Source organism: Lissotriton helveticus, chromosome 5_1 (genome assembly GCF_964261635.1).
Source record: "Lissotriton helveticus chromosome 5_1, aLisHel1.1, whole genome shotgun sequence".
Classification (NCBI taxonomy): domain Eukaryota; kingdom Metazoa; phylum Chordata; class Amphibia; order Caudata; family Salamandridae; genus Lissotriton; species Lissotriton helveticus.
This window is the reverse complement of record NC_136065.1, coordinates 1,921,810,626-1,921,829,571: the sequence shown is the minus strand read 5'-3', so window position 1 is coordinate 1,921,829,571 and position 18,946 is coordinate 1,921,810,626. Positions and strand designations below refer to the sequence as shown.

Here is an 18,946-nt window from a genome sequence, read left to right as displayed (position 1 = left end):
AAGACACCACAACATGACTTGTGTAAAGGAAAGCCAAAACACCACAACATGACTTGAGCAAAGGAAAGCCAAGACATCGCAACATGACTTGTGTAAAGGAAAGCCAAAACACCACAACATGACTTGAGTAAAGGAAAGCCAAGACACCACAACATGACTTGTGTAAAGGAAAGCCAAAACACTACAATATGGCTTGAGTAAAGGAAAGCCAAGACACCACTACATGACTTGTGTAAAGGAAAGCCACAACACCAAAACATGACTTGAGTAAAGGAAAGCCAAGACATCGCAACATGACTTGTGTAAAGGAAAGCCCAAGGCACCACAACATGAATTGTGTAAAAGAAAGCCAAGACACCACAACATGAATTGTATAAACGAAAGCCAAGACACCACAACATGAATTGTGTAAAAGGAAGATCAAGAAAACACAACATGACTCATGTAAAGGAAAGCCAAGACACCACAACATGAATTGTGTAAATGGAAAGTCCAAGATACCACAACATAACTCATGGAAAGCTGAAGACACCACAACATGGCTCGTGTAAATGAAAAGTCCAAGACAACAAAACATGACTCGTGTAAAGGAAAGGCCAAGACACCACACCATGACTTGTGGTAAGGAAAGTCCAAGACAACACAACATGAATGCTGTAAAGGAAAGATCAAGACCCCATAACATGACTTGTGTAAAGGATATTTCAAGACAAGACAACATGACTTGTGTAAAGGAAAGCCAAGACACCACAACATGACTAGTGTACAGGAAAGCCAAGACACCACAACGTGACTCATGAAAAGGCAAGCCAAGGCACCACAACATGACTTGTGTAAAGGAAAGCCATGGCACCACAACATGACTCGTGTAAAGGAAAGCCAAGAAACCACAAAATGTCTTGTGTAAAGGAAAGTAGAAGACACAACAACATGACTTGTGTAAAGGAAAGCCAAGACACCACAACATGACTCATGGAAAGGAAAGTCCAAGACACCACAACATGACTCATGGAAAGGAAATTCCAAGACACCTCAATACGACTTGTGGAAAGAAAAGCCCAAGACACCACAACATGACTTGTGTAAAGGAAAGTCCAAGACACCACAACCCCGACATGTGCTAATTGAAAAGACAAGTGAAGCTGAGGTGTAGGTGTATTTATTAATAAATCTAAACGTTTCTTGACATACCCGTTTCTACATCAGTCATCGGTTTTAGGTTTGCTGTATTTGCCTTTTCTTGGAGGATTTGTAGTAGTTCCTCCTGGTAACCGTTCCTCTTGGCTGTGCCTCTCGAAGCCTTCTCACCCTAGGCAGAATTACTTGCAGAGACCATAGGCTGACCTTTATGTAAATGGTCAGCTATGTAAGGAAGAGTTACCTGGTGATTTCATGGTATCAAACATGCAACACTCTTGTCCTGTATTTCATTTGAATAACCTAATACATTCTGGGAATTGTAGTTCCGAGTCACTTTAATTGTAGTAAGACACCTGCGAACACTAGTGCTTTGTAAATTAAAAGTGTGGGACTTAAACATTGCATTCTTGGTGACCTGGATTACTCTGATAAAACTGTCAGTCACTCGGCAGTGGTGTGAACTGGGGGTGCAGGTGCAACGGACTAGGAACAGGCCACGTGCTGATGTGGGAACAAGGTTGAGGATGCTGAGCAGAGCGCCTCTATGCAGTGACAGCCGGGCTCTGTGACCTCTGATTGAACTCGGGGGGAAAGGGGAAAAGGGTGGCACCCCAGCAGTAGAGGAGGGCAGAGGCGGTCAGAAGATTTAAAACACTCTATTAATCAGGTTATGCTGCAACATATTTTTTGCTCTGCTGGATCACTCCAGATGAGAGGACGAGGTAAGGATATTAGATTTTTTGTTGTACAAAAGGACTTTTTAATCCTAGTTTCCAAATGTGATGGAATGATATAACCCTGAGGATATCGCTTTATGTCGTTGTGCCTCAGGGTCCATTATCTGGCCCCAAAAATGGATAGCCTAGAGGCAAACTCATTTTGCATGCTTCATTATACATATGCATTCATGTATTTATTTATTCATTTGTTTATATTGGGTGCACAGAAAGACTGTGACACTCCAAAATCTGTGAGCAAAGTCTGCAACAAAGAAGTAGAGTGCCCACAAAAAGCCTACTCCGTGGACTGAGGATGGGGATCAGTGGTCCTTCCTCAGTACCGGGGCATCTACGGGAGCAGATAGATGACCATTTACTTTGATATTGTCAAATGTGATACCCTCATTCCATTGATGAACATCACTGCCTTCATTTCATTAGTATCGGACACTATCTCTTCCCAATCTCTCAGATTATTAATGTCAGATTCTCCAATCTACACTGTGTTTAATGCATACCCTTCCTTTCATGACTTGCTGGGGTGCCCAGATGAATCGCCCCTCAGAGCGCTGGCTACTATTTAACAAGTAATTCTCTCGGTTACTCTTTGATTTTAAATGGTGACGTGGCCTTGAAAACACAGAAGAAAACACGCGTTGGCAGGGCTGCTGAAAATGTAGTTACCAAATATTGTCTGCTACAAGTTGTGAACATGAACAGAATTGACAAAAAAACATGTATTAGTTACCCTGACAATGGGCAGCCCATCACAAAAGCTGCCTCGCCCAGAAGGTGGAATTGAACCACTCTGTCGCTAGACAGCTACAGGTTTGAAGCCTGCACCCCAGACCACTCAGGTTCATCCGGGCAAAGAAACAGTGTAGCAAAACAGGTATATATATCACATGAATAAATACTTTTTTACAGGTAGGGTGTGAGCCAAAATGTGTAATCCGCTTAGCTATCAATGTCCACTATTTATAGAAGTTCTGGGCTCAGCTCTATTTTTGATTTGTCTTTATTTTCATGCACTGTTTTAGTCAAAAGTTCAGAATATGAACTTTTGATTGTATGCAAAACAGAGACAGGCTTTCTGGGTAAACGTAACTTTCTTATAATATGGACAAAGTTCAGATACATCATTGGTAATGTCAGCGTTAACTACAATAGAAGAGGAAAGGCCGTGCTTATTTGAGTTTACAGAACACAGAAGAAACAGACATTCTTAAAGCCTTACTCTGTTCTCTCACTCTCTCTGACTCCTTGAACGGAAAGATCAAGACACCACAACATGATTGTGTAAAGGAAAGCCAAAACACCACAACATGCCTTGAGTAAAGGAAAGCCAAGACATCGCAACATGACTTCTGTAAAGGAAAGCCAAAACACCACAACATGACTTGAGTAAAGGAAAGCCAAGACACCACAACATGACTTGTGTAAAGGAAAGCCAAAACACTACAATATGACTTGAGTAAAGGAAAGCCAAGACAACACTACATGACTTGTCTAAAGGAAAGCCAAAACACCACAACATGACTTGAGTAAAGGAAAGCCAAGACATCGCAACATGACTTGTGTAAAGGAAAGCCCAAGGCACCACAACATGAATTGTGTAAAAGAAAGCCAAGACACCACAACATGAATTGTGTAAACGAAAGCCAAGACACCACAACATGAATTGTGTAAAAGGAAGATCAAGAAAACACAACATGACTCATGTAAAGGAAAGCCAAGACACCACATTATGAATTGTGTAAATGGAAAGTCCAAGATACCACAACATAACTCATGGAAAGCTGAAGACACCACAACATGGCTCATGTAAATGAAAAGTCCAAGACAAGAAAACATGACTCGTGTAAAGGAAAGGCCAAGACACCACACCATGACTTGTGGTAAGGAAAGTCCAAGACAACACAACATGAATGCTGTAAAGGAAAGATCAAGACCCCATAACATGACTTGTGTAAAGGATATTTCAAGACAAGACAACATGACTTGTATAAAGGAAAGCCAAGACACCACAACATGACTTGTGTAAAGGAAAGTCAAGACACCACAACATGACTAGTGTAAAGGAAAGCCAAGACACCACAACGTGACTCATGAAAAGGCAAGCCAAGGCACCACAACATGACTTGTGTAAAGGAAAGCCATGGCACCACAACATGACTCGTGTAAAGGAAAGCCAAGAAACCACAAAATGTCTTGTGTAAAGGAAAGTAGAAGACACCACAACATGACTTGTGTAAAGGAAAGCCAAGACACCACAACATGACTCATGGAAAGGAAAGTCCAAGACACCACAACATGACTCATGGAAAGGAAATTCCAAGACACCTCAAAAAGACTTGTGGAAAGAAAAGCGCAAGACACCACAACATGACTTGTGTAAAGGAAAGTCCAAGACACCACAACCTCGACATGTGCTAATTGTAAAGACAAGTGAAGCTGAGGTGTAGGTGTATTTATTAATAAATCTAACCGTTTCTTGACATACCCGTCTCTACATCAGTCATCAGTTTTAGGTTTGCTGTATTTGACTTTTCTTGGAGGATTTGTAGTAGTTCCTCCTGGTAACCGTTCCTCTTGGCTGTGCCTCTCGAAGCCTTCTCGCCCTAGGCAGAATTACTTGCAGAGACCATAGGCTGACCTTTATGTAAATGGTCAGCTATGTAAGGAAGAGTTACCTGGTGATTTCATGGTATCAAACATGCAACACTCTTGTCCTGTATTTTATTTGAATAACCTAATACATTCTGGGAATTGTAGTTCCGAGTCACTTCAATTGTAGTAAGACACCTGCGAACACTAGTGCTTTGTAAATGAAAAGTGTGGGACTTAAACATTGCATTCTTGGTGACTTGGATTACTCTGATAAAACTGTCAGTCACTCGGCAGTGGTGTGAACTGGGGGGTGCAGGTGCAACGGAGTAGGAACAGGCCACGTGCTGATGTGGGAACAAGGTTGAGGATGCTGAGCAGAGCGCCTCTATGCAGTGACAGCCGGGCTCTGTGACCTCTGATTGAACTCGGGGGGAAAGGGGAAAAGGGTGGCACCCCAGCAGTAGAGGAGGGCAGAGGCGGTCAGAAGATTTAAAACACTCTATTAATCAGGCTATGCTGCAACATATTTTTTGCTCTGCTGGATCACTCCAGAGGAGAGGACGAGGTAAGGATGTTAGATTGTTTGTTGTACAAAAGGACTTTTTAATCCTAGTTTCCAAATGTGATGGAATGGTATAACCCTGAGGATATCGCTTTATGTCTTTGTGCCTCAGGGTCCATTATCTGGCCCCAAAAATGGATAGCCTAGAGGCAAACTCATTTTGCATGCTTCATTATACATATGCATTCATGTATTTATTTATTCATTTGTTTATATTGGGTGCACAGAAAGACTGTGAGACTCCAAGATCTGTGAGCAAAGTCTGCAACAAAGAAGTAAAGTGCCCACAAAAAGCCTACTCCGTGGACAGAGGATGGGGATCAGTGGTCCTTCCTCAGTACCGGGGGCATGTACGGGAGCAGATAGATGACCATTTACTTTGATATTGTCAAATGTGATACCCTCGTTCTATTGATGAACATCACTGCCTTCATTTCATTAGTATCGGACACTATCTCTTCCCAATCTCTCAGATTATTAATGTCAGATTCTCCAATCTACACTGTGTTTAATGCATACCCTTCCTTTCATGACTTGCTGGGGTGCCCAGATGAATCGCCCCTCAGAGCGCTGGCTACTATTTAACAAGTAATTCTCTCAGTTACTCTTTGATCTTAATTGGTGACGTGGCCTTGAAAGCACAGAAGAAAACACGCGTCGGCAGTGCTGCTGAAAATGTAGTTACCAAATATTGTCTGCTACAAGTTGTGAACATGAACAGAATTGACAAAAAAACATGTATTAGTTACCCTGACAATGGGCAGCCCATCACAAAAGCTGCCTCGCCCAGAAGGTGGAATTGAACCACTCTGTCGCTAGACAGCTACAGGTTTGAAGCCTGCACCCCGTCCACTGAGGTTCATCCGGGCAAAGAAACAGTGTAGCAAAACAGGTATATATATCACATGAATAAATACTTTTTTACAGGTAGGGTGTGAGCCAAAATGTGTAATCCGCTTAGCTATCAATGTCCACTATTTATTGAAGTTCTGGGCTCAGCTCTATTTTTGATTTGTCTTTATTTTCATGCACTGTTTTAGTCAAAAGTTCAGAATATGAACCTTTGATTGTATGCAAAACAGAGACATGCTTTCTGGGTAAACGTAACTTTCTTATAATATGGACAAAGTTCAGATGAATCATTGGTAATGTCAGCGTTAACTACAATAGAAGAGAAAAGGCCGTGCTTATTTGAGTTTACAGAACACAGAATAAACATACATTCTTAAAGCCTTACTCTGTTCTCTCACTCTCTCTGACTCCTTGAACGGAAAGATCAAGACACCACAACATGATTGTGTAAAGGAAAGCCAAAACACCACAATATGACTTGAGTAAAGGAAAGCCAAGACACCACAACATGACTTGTGTAAAGGAAAGCCAAAACACCACAACATGCCTTGAGTAAAGGAAAGCCAAGAAATCGCAACATGACTTCTGTAAAGGAAAGCCAAAACACCACAACATTACTTGAGTAAAGGAAAGCCAAGACACCACAACATGACTTGTGTAAAGGAAAGCCAAAACATTACAATATGACTTGAGTAAAGGAAAGCCAAGACAACACTACATGACTTGTGTAAAGGTAAGCCAAAACACCACAACATGACTTGAGTAAAGGAAAGCCAAGACATCGCAACATGAATTGTGTAAACGAAAGCCAAGACACCACAACATGAATTGTGTAAAAGGAAGATCAAGAAAACACAACATGACTCATGTAAAGGAAAGCCAAGACACCACAACATGAATTGTGTAAATGGAAAGTCCAAGATACCACAACATAACTCATGGAAAGCTGAAGACACCACAACATGGCTCGTGTAAATGAAAAGTCCAAGACAACAAAACATGACTCGTGTAAAGGAAAGGCCAAGACACCACACCATGACTTGTGGTAAGGAAAGTCCAAGACAACACAACATGAATGCTGTAAAGGAAAGATCAAGACCCCATAACATGACTTGTGTAAAGGATATTTCAAGACAAGACAACATAACTTGTATAAAGGAAAGCCAAGACACCACAACATGACTTGTGTAAAGGAAAGTCAAGACACCACAACATGACTAGTGTAAAGGAAAGCCAAGACACCACAACGTGACTCATGAAAAGGCAAGCCAAGGCACCACAACATGACTTGTGTAAAGGAAAGCCATGGCACCACAACATGACTCGTGTAAAGGAAAGCCAAGAAACCACAAAATGTCTTGTGTAAAGGAAAGTAGAAGACCCCACAACATGACTTGTGTAAAGGAAAGCCAAGACACCACAACATGACTCATGGAAAGGAAAGTCCAAGACACCACAACATGACTCATGGAAAGGAAATTCCAAGACACCTCAAAACGGCTTGTGGAAAGAAAAGCCCAAGACACCACAACATGACTTGTGTAAAGGAAAGTCCAAGACACCACAACCCCGACATGTGCTAATTGTAAAGACAAGTGAAGCTGAGGTGTAGGTGTATTTATTAATACATCTAAACGTTTCTTGACATACCCGTTTCTACATCAGTCATCAGTTTTAAGTTTGCTGTATTTGCCTTTTCTTGCAGGATTTGTAGTAGTTCCTCCTGGTAACCGTTCCTCTTGGCTGTGCCTCTCGAAGCCTTCTCGCCCTAGGCAGAATTACTTGCAGAGACCATAGGCTGACCTTTATGTAAATGGTCAGCTATGTAAGGAAGAGTTACCTGGTGATTTCATGGTATCAAACATGCAACACTCTTGTCCTGTATTTTATTTGAATAACCTAATACATTCTGGGAATTGTAGTTCCGAGTCACTTCAATTGTAGTAAGACACCTGCGAACACTAGTGCTTTGTAAATGAAAAGTGTGGGACTTAAACATTGCATTCTTGGTGACCTGGATTACTCTGATAAAACTGTCAGTCACTCGGCAGTGGTGTGAACTGGGGGGTGCAGGTGCAACGGACTAGGAACAGGCCACGTGCTGATGTGGGAACAAGGTTGAGGATGCTGAGCAGAGCGCCTCTATGCAGTGACAGCCGGGCTCTGTGACCTCTGATTGAACTCGGGGGGAAAGGGGAAACGGGTGGCACCCCAGCAGTGGAGGAGGGCAGAGGCGGTCAGAAGATTTAAAACACTCTATTAATCAGGTTATGCTGCAACATATTTTTTGCTCTGCTGGATCACTCCAGATGAGAGGACGAGGTAAGGATGTTAGATTTTTTGTTGTACAAAAGGACTTTTTAATCCTAGTTTCCAAATGTGATGGAATGGTATAACCCTGAGGATATCGCTTTATGTCGTTGTGCCTCAGGGTACATTATCTGGCCCCAAAAATGGGATAGCCTAGAGGCAAACTCATTTTGCATGCTTCATTATACATATGCATTCATGTATTTATTTATTCATTTGTTTATATTGGGTGCACAGAAAGACTGTGAGACTCCAAGATCTGTGAGCAAAGTCTGCAACAAAGAAGTAAAGTGCCCACAAAAAGCCTACTACGTGGACTGAGGATGGGGTTCAGTGGTCCTTCCTCAGTACCGGGGGCATCTACGGGAGCAGATAGATGACCATTTACTTTGATATTGTCAAATGTGATACCCTCATTCCATTGATGAACATCACTGCCTTCATTTCATTAGTATCGGACAATATCTCTTCCCAATCTCTCAGATTATTAATGTCAGATTCTCCAATCTACACTGTGTTTAATGCATACCCTTCCTTTCATGACTTGCTGGGGTGCCCAGATGAATCGCCCCTCAGAGCGCTGGCTACTATTTAACAAGTAATTCTCTCGGTTACTCTTTGATCTTAAATGGTGACGTGGCCTTGAAAACACAGAAGAAAACACGCGTCGGCAGGGCTGCTGAAAATGTAGTTACCAAATATTGTCTGCTACAAGTTGTGAACATGAACAGAATTGACAAAAAACATGTATTAGTTACCCTGACAATGGGCAGCCCATCACAAAAGCTGCCTCGCCCAGAAGGTGGAATTGAACCACTCTGTCGCTAGAGAGCTACAGGTTTGAAGCCTGCACCCCAGACCACTGAGGTTCATCCGGGCAAAGAAACAGTGTAGCAAAACAGGTATATATATCACATGAATAAATACTTTTTTACAGGTAGGGTGTGAGCCAAAATGTGTAATCCGCATAGCTATCAATGTCCACTATTTATTGAAGTTCTGGGCTCAGCTCTCTTTTTGATTTGTCTTTATTTTCATGCACTGTTTTAGTCAAAAGTTCAGAATATGAACCTTTGATTGTATGCAAAACAGAGACAGGCTTTCTGGGTAAACGTAACTTTCTTATAATATGGACAAAGTTCAGATAAATCATTGGTAATGTCAGCGTTAACTACAATAGAAGAGGAAAGGCCGTGCTTATTTGAGTTTACAGAACACAGAATAAACAGACATTCTTAAAGCCTTACTCTGTTCTCTCACTCTCTCTGACTCCTTGAACCGAAAGATCAAGACACCACAACATGATTGTGTAAAGGAAAGCCAAAACACCACAATATGACTTGAGTAAAGGAAAGCCAAGACACCACAACATGACTTGTGTAAAGGAAAGCCAAAACACCACAACATGCCTTGAGTAAAGGAAAGCCAAGACATCGCAACATGACTTCTGTAAAGGAAAGCCAAAACACCACAACATGACTTGAGTAAAGGAAAGCCAAGACACCACAACATGACTTGTGTAAAGGAAAGCCAAAACACTACAATATGACTTGAGTAAAGGAAAGCCAAGACAACACTACATGACGTGTGTAAAGGAAAGCCAAAACACCACAACATGACTTGAGTAAAGGAAAGCTAAGACATCGCAACATGACTTGTGTAAAGGAAAGCCCAAGGCACCACAACATGACTTGTGTAAAGGAAAGTCAAGACACCACAACATGACTAGTGTAAAGGAAAGCCAAGACACCACAACGTGACTCATGAAAAGGCAAGCCAAGGCACCACAACATGACTTGTGTAAAGGAAAGCCATGGCACCACAACATGACTCGTGTAAAGGAAAGCCAAGAAACCACAAAATGTCTTGTGTAAAGGAAAGTAGAAGACACCACAACATGACTTGTGTAAAGGAAAACCAAGACACCACAACATGACTCATGGAAAGGAAAGTCCAAGACACCACAACATGACTCATGGAAAGGAAATTCCAAGACACCTCAAAACGACTTGTGGAAAGAAAAGCCCAAGACACCACAACATGACTTGTGTAAAGGAAAGCCAAAACACCACAACATGACTTGAGTAAAGGAAAGCCAAGACACCACAACATGACTTGTGTAAAGGAAAGCCAAAACACTACAATATGACTTGAGTAAAGGAAAGCCAAGACACCACTACATGACTTGTGTAAAGGAAAGCCAAAACACCAAAACATGACTTGAGTAAAGGAAAGCCAAGACATCGCAACATGACTTGGGGAAAGAAAAGCCCAAGACACCACAACATAACTTGTGTAAAGGAAAGCCAAAACACCACAACATGACTTGAGTAAAGGAAAGCCAAGACACCACAACATGACTTGTGTAAAGGAAAGCCAAAACACTACAATATGACTTGAGTAAAGGAAAGCCAAGACACCACTACATGACTTGTGTAAAGGAAAGCCAAACACCAAAACATGACTTGAGTAAAGGAAAGCCAAGACATCGCAACATGACTTGTGTAAAGGAAAGCCCAAGGCACCACAACATGAATTGTGGAAAAGAAAGCCAAGACACTACAACATGAATTGTGTAAAGGAAAGTCATGACACCACAACATGACTAGTGTAAAGGAAAGCCAAGACACCACAACGTGACTCATGAAAAGGCAAGCCAAGGCACCACAACATGACTTGTGTAAAGGAAAGCCATGGCACCACAACATGACTCGTGTAAAGGAAAGCCAAGAAACCACAAAATGTCTTGTGTAAAGGAAAGTAGAAGACACCACAACATGACTTGTGTAAAGGAAAGCCAAGACACCACAACATGACTCATGGAAAGGAAAGTCCAAGACACCACAACATGACTCATGAAAAGGAAATTCCAAGATACCTCAAAACGACTTGTGGAAAGAAAAGCCCAAGACACCACAACATGACTTGTGTAAAGGAAAGCCAAAACACCACAACAGGACTTGAGTAAAGGAAAGCCAAGACACCACAACATGACTTGTGTAAAGGAAAGCCAAAACACTACAATATGACTTGAGTAAAGGAAAGCCAAGACACCACTACATGACTTGTGTAAAGGAAAGCCAAAACACCAAAACATGACTTGAGTAAAGGAAAGCCAAGACATCGCAACATGACTTGTGTAAAGGAAAGCCCAAGGCACCACAACATGAATTGTGTAAAAGAAAGCCAAGACACCACAACATGAATTGTGTAAACGAAAGCCAAGACACCACAACATGAATTGTGTAAAAGGAAGATCAAGAAAACACAACATGACTCATGTAAAGGAAAGCCAAGACACCACAACATTAATTGTGTAAATGGAAAGTCCAAGATACCACAACATAACTCATGGAAAGCTGAAGACACCCCAACATGGCTCGTGTAAATGAAAAGTCCAAAACAACAAAACATGACTCGTGTAAAGGAAAGGCCAAGACACCACACCATGACTTGTGGTAAGGAAAGTTCAAGACAACACAACATGAATGCTGTAAAGGAAAGATCAAGACCCCATAACATGACTTGTGTAAAGGATATTTCAAGACAAGACAACATGACTTGTGTAAAGGAAAGCCAAGACACCACAACATGACTTGTGTAAAGGAAAGTCAAGACACCACAACATGACTCGTGTAAAGGAAAGCCAAGAAACCACAAAATGTCTTGTGTAAAGGAAAGTAGAAGACACCACAACATAACTTGTGTAAAGGAAAGCCAAGACACCACAACATGACTCATGGAAAGGAAAGTCCAAGACACCACAACATGACTCATGGAAAGGAAATTCCAAGACACCTCAATACGACTTGTGGAAAGAAAAGCCCAAGACACCACAACATGACTTGTGGCAAGGAAAGTCCATGACACCACAACCCCAACATGTGCTAATTGTAAAGACAAGTGAAGCTGAGGTGTAGGTGTATTTATTAATAAATCTAAACGTTTCTTGACATACCCGTTTCTACACCAGTCATCAGTTTTAGGTTTGCTGTATTTGCCTTTTCTTGGAGGATTTGTAGGAGTTCCTCCTGGTAACCGTTCCTCTTGGCTGTGCCTCTCGAAGCCTTCTCGCCCTAGGCAGAATTACTTGCAGAGACCATAGGCTGACCTTTATGTAAATGGTCAGCTATGTAAGGAAGAGTTACCTGGTGATTTCATGGTATCAAACATGCAACACTCTTGTCCTGTATTTTATTTGAATAACCTAATACATTCTGGGAATTGTAGTTCCGAGTCACTTTAATTGTAGTAAGACACCTGCGAACACTAGTGCTTTGTAAATGAAAAGTGTGGGACTTAAACATTGCATTCTTGGTGACCTGGATTACTCTGATAAAACTGTCAGTCACTCGGCAGTGGTGTGAACTGGGGGTGCAGGTGCAACGGACTAGGAACAGGCCACGTGCTGATGTTGGAACAAGGTTGAGGATGCTGAGCAGAGCGCCTCTATGCAGTGACAGCCGGGCTCTGTGACCTCTGATTGAACTCGGGGGGAAAGGGGAAAATGGTGGCACCCCAGCAGTAGAGGAGGGCAGAGGCGGTCAGAAGATTTAAAACACTCTATTAATCAGGTTATGCTGCAACATATTTTTTGCTCTGCTGGATCACTCCAGATGAGAGGACTAGGTAAGGATGTTAGATTTTTTGTTGTACAAAAGGACTTTTTAATCCTAGTTTCCAAATGTGATGGAATGGTATAACCCTGAGGATATTGCTTTATGTCGTTGTGCCTCAGGGTCCATTATCTGGCCCCAAAAATGGATAGCCTAGAGGCAAACTCATTTTGCATGCTTCATTATACATATGCATTCATGTATTTATTTATTCATTTGTTTATATTGGGTGCACAGAAAGACTGTGACACTCCAAGATCTGTGAGCAAAGTCTGCAACAAAGAAGTAGAGTGCCCACAAAAAGCCTACTCCGTGGACCGAGGATGGGGATCAGTGGTCCTTCCTCAGTACCGGGGGCATCTACGGGAGCAGATAGATGACCATTTACTTTGATATTGTCAAATGTGATACCCTCATTCCATTGATGAACATCACTGCCTTCATTTCATTAGTATCGGACACTATCTCTTCCCAATCTCTCAGATTATTAATGTCAGATTCTCCAATCTACACTGTGTTTAATGCATACCCTTCCTTTCATGACTTGCTGGGGTGCCCAGATGAATCGCCCCTCAGAGCGCTGGCTACTATTTAACAAGTAATTCTCTCGGTTACTCTTTGATCTTAAATGGTGACGTGGCCTTGAAAACACAGAAGAAAACACGCGTCGGCAGGGCTGCTGAAAATGTAGTTACCAAATATTGTCTGCTACAAGTTGTGAACATGAACAGAATTGACAAAAAAACATGTATTAGTTACCCTGACAATGGGCAGCCCATCACAAAAGCTGCCTCGCCCAGAAGGTGGAATTGAACCACTCTGTCGCTAGACAGCTACAGGTTTGAAGCCTGCACCCCAGACCACTGAGGTTCATCCGGGCAAAGAAACAGTGTAGCAAAACAGGTATATATATCACATGAATAAATACTTTTTTACAGGTAGGGTGTGAGCCAAAATGCGTAATCCGCTTAGCTATCAATGTCCACTATTTATTGAAGTTCTGGGCTCAGCTCTATTTTTGATTTGTCTTTATTTTCATGCACTGTTTTAGTCAAAAGTTCAGAATATGAACTTTTGATTGTATGCATAACAGAGACAGGCTTTCTGGGTAAACGTAACTTTCTTATAATATGGACAAAGTTCAGATACATCATTGGTAATGTCAGCGTTAACTACAATAGAAGAGGAAAGGCCGTGCTTATTTGAGTTTACAGAACACAGAAGAAACAGACATTCTTAAAGCCTTACTCTGTTCTCTCACTCTCTCTGACTCCTTGAACGGAAAGATCAAGACACCACAACATGATTGTGTAAAGGAAAGCCAAAACACCACAATATGACTTGAGTAAAGGAAAGCCAAGACACCACAACATGACTTGTGTAAAGGAAAGCCAAAACACCACAACATGCCTTGAGTAAAGGAAAGCCAAGACATCGCAACATGACTTCTGTAAAGGAAAGCCAAAACACCACAACATGACTTGAGTAAAGGAAAGCCAAGACACCACAACATGACTTGTGTAAAGGAAAGCCAAAACACTACAATATGACTTGAGTAAAGGAAAGCCAAGACAACACTACATGACGTGTGTAAAGGAAAGCCAAAACACCACAACATGACTTGAGTAAAGGAAAGCTAAGACATCGCAACATGACTTGTGTAAAGGAAAGCCCAAGGCACCACAACATGACTTGTGTAAAGGAAAGTCAAGACACCACAACATGACTAGTGTAAAGGAAAGCCAAGACACCACAACGTGACTCATGAAAAGGCAAGCCAAGGCACCACAACATGACTTGTGTAAAGGAAAGCCATGGCACCACAACATGACTCGTGTAAAGGAAAGCCAAGAAACCACAAAATGTCTTGTGTAAAGGAAAGTAGAAGACACCACAACATGACTTGTGTAAAGGAAAACCAAGACACCACAACATGACTCATGGAAAGGAAAGTCCAAGACACCACAACATGACTCATGGAAAGGAAATTCCAAGACACCTCAAAACGACTTGTGGAAAGAAAAGCCCAAGACACCACAACATGACTTGTGTAAAGGAAAGCCAAAACACCACAACATGACTTGAGTAAAGGAAAGCCAAGACACCACAACATGACTTGTGTAAAGGAAAGCCAAAACACTACAATATGACTTGAGTAAAGGAAAGCCAAGACACCACTACATGACTTGTGTAAAGGAAAGCCAAAACACCAAAACATGACTTGAGTAAAGGAAAGCCAAGACATCGCAACATGACTTGGGGAAAGAAAAGCCCAAGACACCACAACATAACTTGTGTAAAGGAAAGCCAAAACACCACAACATGACTTGAGTAAAGGAAAGCCAAGACACCACAACATGACTTGTGTAAAGGAAAGCCAAAACACTACAATATGACTTGAGTAAAGGAAAGCCAAGACACCACTACATGACTTGTGTAAAGGAAAGCCAAACACCAAAACATGACTTGAGTAAAGGAAAGCCAAGACATCGCAACATGACTTGTGTAAAGGAAAGCCCAAGGCACCACAACATGAATTGTGGAAAAGAAAGCCAAGACACTACAACATGAATTGTGTAAAGGAAAGTCATGACACCACAACATGACTAGTGTAAAGGAAAGCCAAGACACCACAACGTGACTCATGAAAAGGCAAGCCAAGGCACCACAACATGACTTGTGTAAAGGAAAGCCATGGCACCACAACATGACTCGTGTAAAGGAAAGCCAAGAAACCACAAAATGTCTTGTGTAAAGGAAAGTAGAAGACACCACAACATGACTTGTGTAAAGGAAAGCCAAGACACCACAACATGACTCATGGAAAGGAAAGTCCAAGACACCACAACATGACTCATGAAAAGGAAATTCCAAGATACCTCAAAACGACTTGTGGAAAGAAAAGCCCAAGACACCACAACATGACTTGTGTAAAGGAAAGCCAAAACACCACAACAGGACTTGAGTAAAGGAAAGCCAAGACACCACAACATGACTTGTGTAAAGGAAAGCCAAAACACTACAATATGACTTGAGTAAAGGAAAGCCAAGACACCACTACATGACTTGTGTAAAGGAAAGCCAAAACACCAAAACATGACTTGAGTAAAGGAAAGCCAAGACATCGCAACATGACTTGTGTAAAGGAAAGCCCAAGGCACCACAACATGAATTGTGTAAAAGAAAGCCAAGACACCACAACATGAATTGTGTAAACGAAAGCCAAGACACCACAACATGAATTGTGTAAAAGGAAGATCAAGAAAACACAACATGACTCATGTAAAGGAAAGCCAAGACACCACAACATTAATTGTGTAAATGGAAAGTCCAAGATACCACAACATAACTCATGGAAAGCTGAAGACACCCCAACATGGCTCGTGTAAATGAAAAGTCCAAAACAACAAAACATGACTCGTGTAAAGGAAAGGCCAAGACACCACACCATGACTTGTGGTAAGGAAAGTTCAAGACAACACAACATGAATGCTGTAAAGGAAAGATCAAGACCCCATAACATGACTTGTGTAAAGGATATTTCAAGACAAGACAACATGACTTGTGTAAAGGAAAGCCAAGACACCACAACATGACTTGTGTAAAGGAAAGTCAAGACACCACAACATGACTCGTGTAAAGGAAAGCCAAGAAACCACAAAATGTCTTGTGTAAAGGAAAGTAGAAGACACCACAACATAACTTGTGTAAAGGAAAGCCAAGACACCACAACATGACTCATGGAAAGGAAAGTCCAAGACACCACAACATGACTCATGGAAAGGAAATTCCAAGACACCTCAATACGACTTGTGGAAAGAAAAGCCCAAGACACCACAACATGACTTGTGGCAAGGAAAGTCCATGACACCACAACCCCAACATGTGCTAATTGTAAAGACAAGTGAAGCTGAGGTGTAGGTGTATTTATTAATAAATCTAAACGTTTCTTGACATACCCGTTTCTACACCAGTCATCAGTTTTAGGTTTGCTGTATTTGCCTTTTCTTGGAGGATTTGTAGGAGTTCCTCCTGGTAACCGTTCCTCTTGGCTGTGCCTCTCGAAGCCTTCTCGCCCTAGGCAGAATTACTTGCAGAGACCATAGGCTGACCTTTATGTAAATGGTCAGCTATGTAAGGAAGAGTTACCTGGTGATTTCATGGTATCAAACATGCAACACTCTTGTCCTGTATTTTATTTGAATAACCTAATACATTCTGGGAATTGTAGTTCCGAGTCACTTTAATTGTAGTAAGACACCTGCGAACACTAGTGCTTTGTAAATGAAAAGTGTGGGACTTAAACATTGCATTCTTGGTGACCTGGATTACTCTGATAAAACTGTCAGTCACTCGGCAGTGGTGTGAACTGGGGGTGCAGGTGCAACGGACTAGGAACAGGCCACGTGCTGATGTTGGAACAAGGTTGAGGATGCTGAGCAGAGCGCCTCTATGCAGTGACAGCCGGGCTCTGTGACCTCTGATTGAACTCGGGGGGAAAGGGGAAAATGGTGGCACCCCAGCAGTAGAGGAGGGCAGAGGCGGTCAGAAGATTTAAAACACTCTATTAATCAGGTTATGCTGCAACATATTTTTTGCTCTGCTGGATCACTCCAGATGAGAGGACTAGGTAAGGATGTTAGATTTTTTGTTGTACAAAAGGACTTTTTAATCCTAGTTTCCAAATGTGATGGAATGGTATAACCCTGAGGATATTGCTTTATGTCGTTGTGCCTCAGGGTCCATTATCTGGCCCCAAAAATGGATAGCCTAGAGGCAAACTCATTTTGCATGCTTCATTATACATATGCATTCATGTATTTATTTATTCATTTGTTTATATTGGGTGCACAGAAAGACTGTGACACTCCAAGATCTGTGAGCAAAGTCTGCAACAAAGAAGTAGAGTGCCCACAAAAAGCCTACTCCGTGGACCGAGGATGGGGATCAGTGGTCCTTCCTCAGTACCGGGGGCATCTACGGGAGCAGATAGATGACCATTTACTTTGATATTGTCAAATGTGATACCCTCATTCCATTGATGAACATCACTGCCTTCATTTCATTAGTATCGGACACTATCTCTTCCCAATCTCTCAGATTATTAATGTCAGATTCTCCAATCTACACTGTGTTTAATGCATACCCTTCCTTTCATGACTTGCTGGGGTGCCCAGATGAATCGCCCCTCAGAGCGCTGGCTACTATTTAACAAGTAATTCTCTCGGTTACTCTTTGATCTTAAATGGTGACGTGGCCTTGAAAACACAGAAGAAAACACGCGTCGGCAGGGCTGCTGAAAATGTAGTTACCAAATATTGTCTGCTACAAGTTGTGAACATGAACAGAATTGACAAAAAAACATGTATTAGTTACCCTGACAATGGGCAGCCCATCACAAAAGCTGCCTCGCCCAGAAGGTGGAATTGAACCACTCTGTCGCTAGACAGCTACAGGTTTGAAGCCTGCACCCCAGACCACTGAGGTTCATCCGGGCAAAGAAACAGTGTAGCAAAACAGGTATATATATCACATGAATAAATACTTTTTTACAGGTAGGGTGTGAGCCAAAATGCGTAATCCGCTTAGCTATCAATGTCCACTATTTATTGAAGTTCTGGGCTCAGCTCTATTTTTGATTTGTCTTTATTTTCATGCACTGTTTTAGTCAAAAGTTCAGAATATGAACTTTTGATTGTATGCATAACAGAGACAGGCTTTCTGGGTAAACGTAACTTTCTTATAATATGGACAAAGTTCAGATACATCATTGGTAATGTCAGCGTTAACTACAATAGAAGAGGAAAGGCCGTGCTTATTTGAGTTTACAGAACACAGAAGAAACAGACATTCTTAAAGCCTTACTCTGTTCTCTCACTCTCTCTGACTCCTTGAACGGAAAGATCAAGACACCACAACATGATTGTGTAAAGGAAAGCCAAAACACCACAATATGACTTGAGTAAAGGAAAGCCAAGACACCACAACATGACTTGTGTAAAGGAAAGCCAAAACACCACAACATGCCTTGAGTAAAGGAAAGCCAAGACATCGCAACATGACTTCTGTAAAGGAAAGCCAAAACACCACAACATGACTTGAGTAAAGGAAAGCCAAGACACCACAACATGACTTGT

At 41.8% G+C, this 18,946-nt stretch overlaps 5 non-coding genes across 5 annotated transcripts; all 5 read right to left on the bottom strand.

Moving 5' to 3' along the window:
• Positions 1 to 2,641: 2,641 nt before the first annotated feature.
• On the bottom strand, positions 2,642 to 2,728 carry TRNASTOP-UCA (transfer RNA opal suppressor (anticodon UCA)). The gene has a single exon. It is a non-coding gene; the product is annotated as a tRNA-Sec (tRNA).
• Positions 2,729 to 5,814: 3,086 nt separating this feature from the next.
• TRNASTOP-UCA (transfer RNA opal suppressor (anticodon UCA)) lies at positions 5,815 to 5,900 on the bottom strand. Its single transcript has one exon. It is a non-coding gene; the product is annotated as a tRNA-Sec (tRNA).
• A 3,085-nt stretch (positions 5,901 to 8,985) lies between these two features.
• Positions 8,986 to 9,072, bottom strand: TRNASTOP-UCA (transfer RNA opal suppressor (anticodon UCA)). The gene has a single exon. It is a non-coding gene; the product is annotated as a tRNA-Sec (tRNA).
• A 4,530-nt stretch (positions 9,073 to 13,602) lies between these two features.
• On the bottom strand, positions 13,603 to 13,689 carry TRNASTOP-UCA (transfer RNA opal suppressor (anticodon UCA)). Its single transcript has one exon. It is a non-coding gene; the product is annotated as a tRNA-Sec (tRNA).
• A 4,530-nt stretch (positions 13,690 to 18,219) lies between these two features.
• On the bottom strand, positions 18,220 to 18,306 carry TRNASTOP-UCA (transfer RNA opal suppressor (anticodon UCA)). Its single transcript has one exon. It is a non-coding gene; the product is annotated as a tRNA-Sec (tRNA).
• Positions 18,307 to 18,946: the final 640 nt, after the last annotated feature.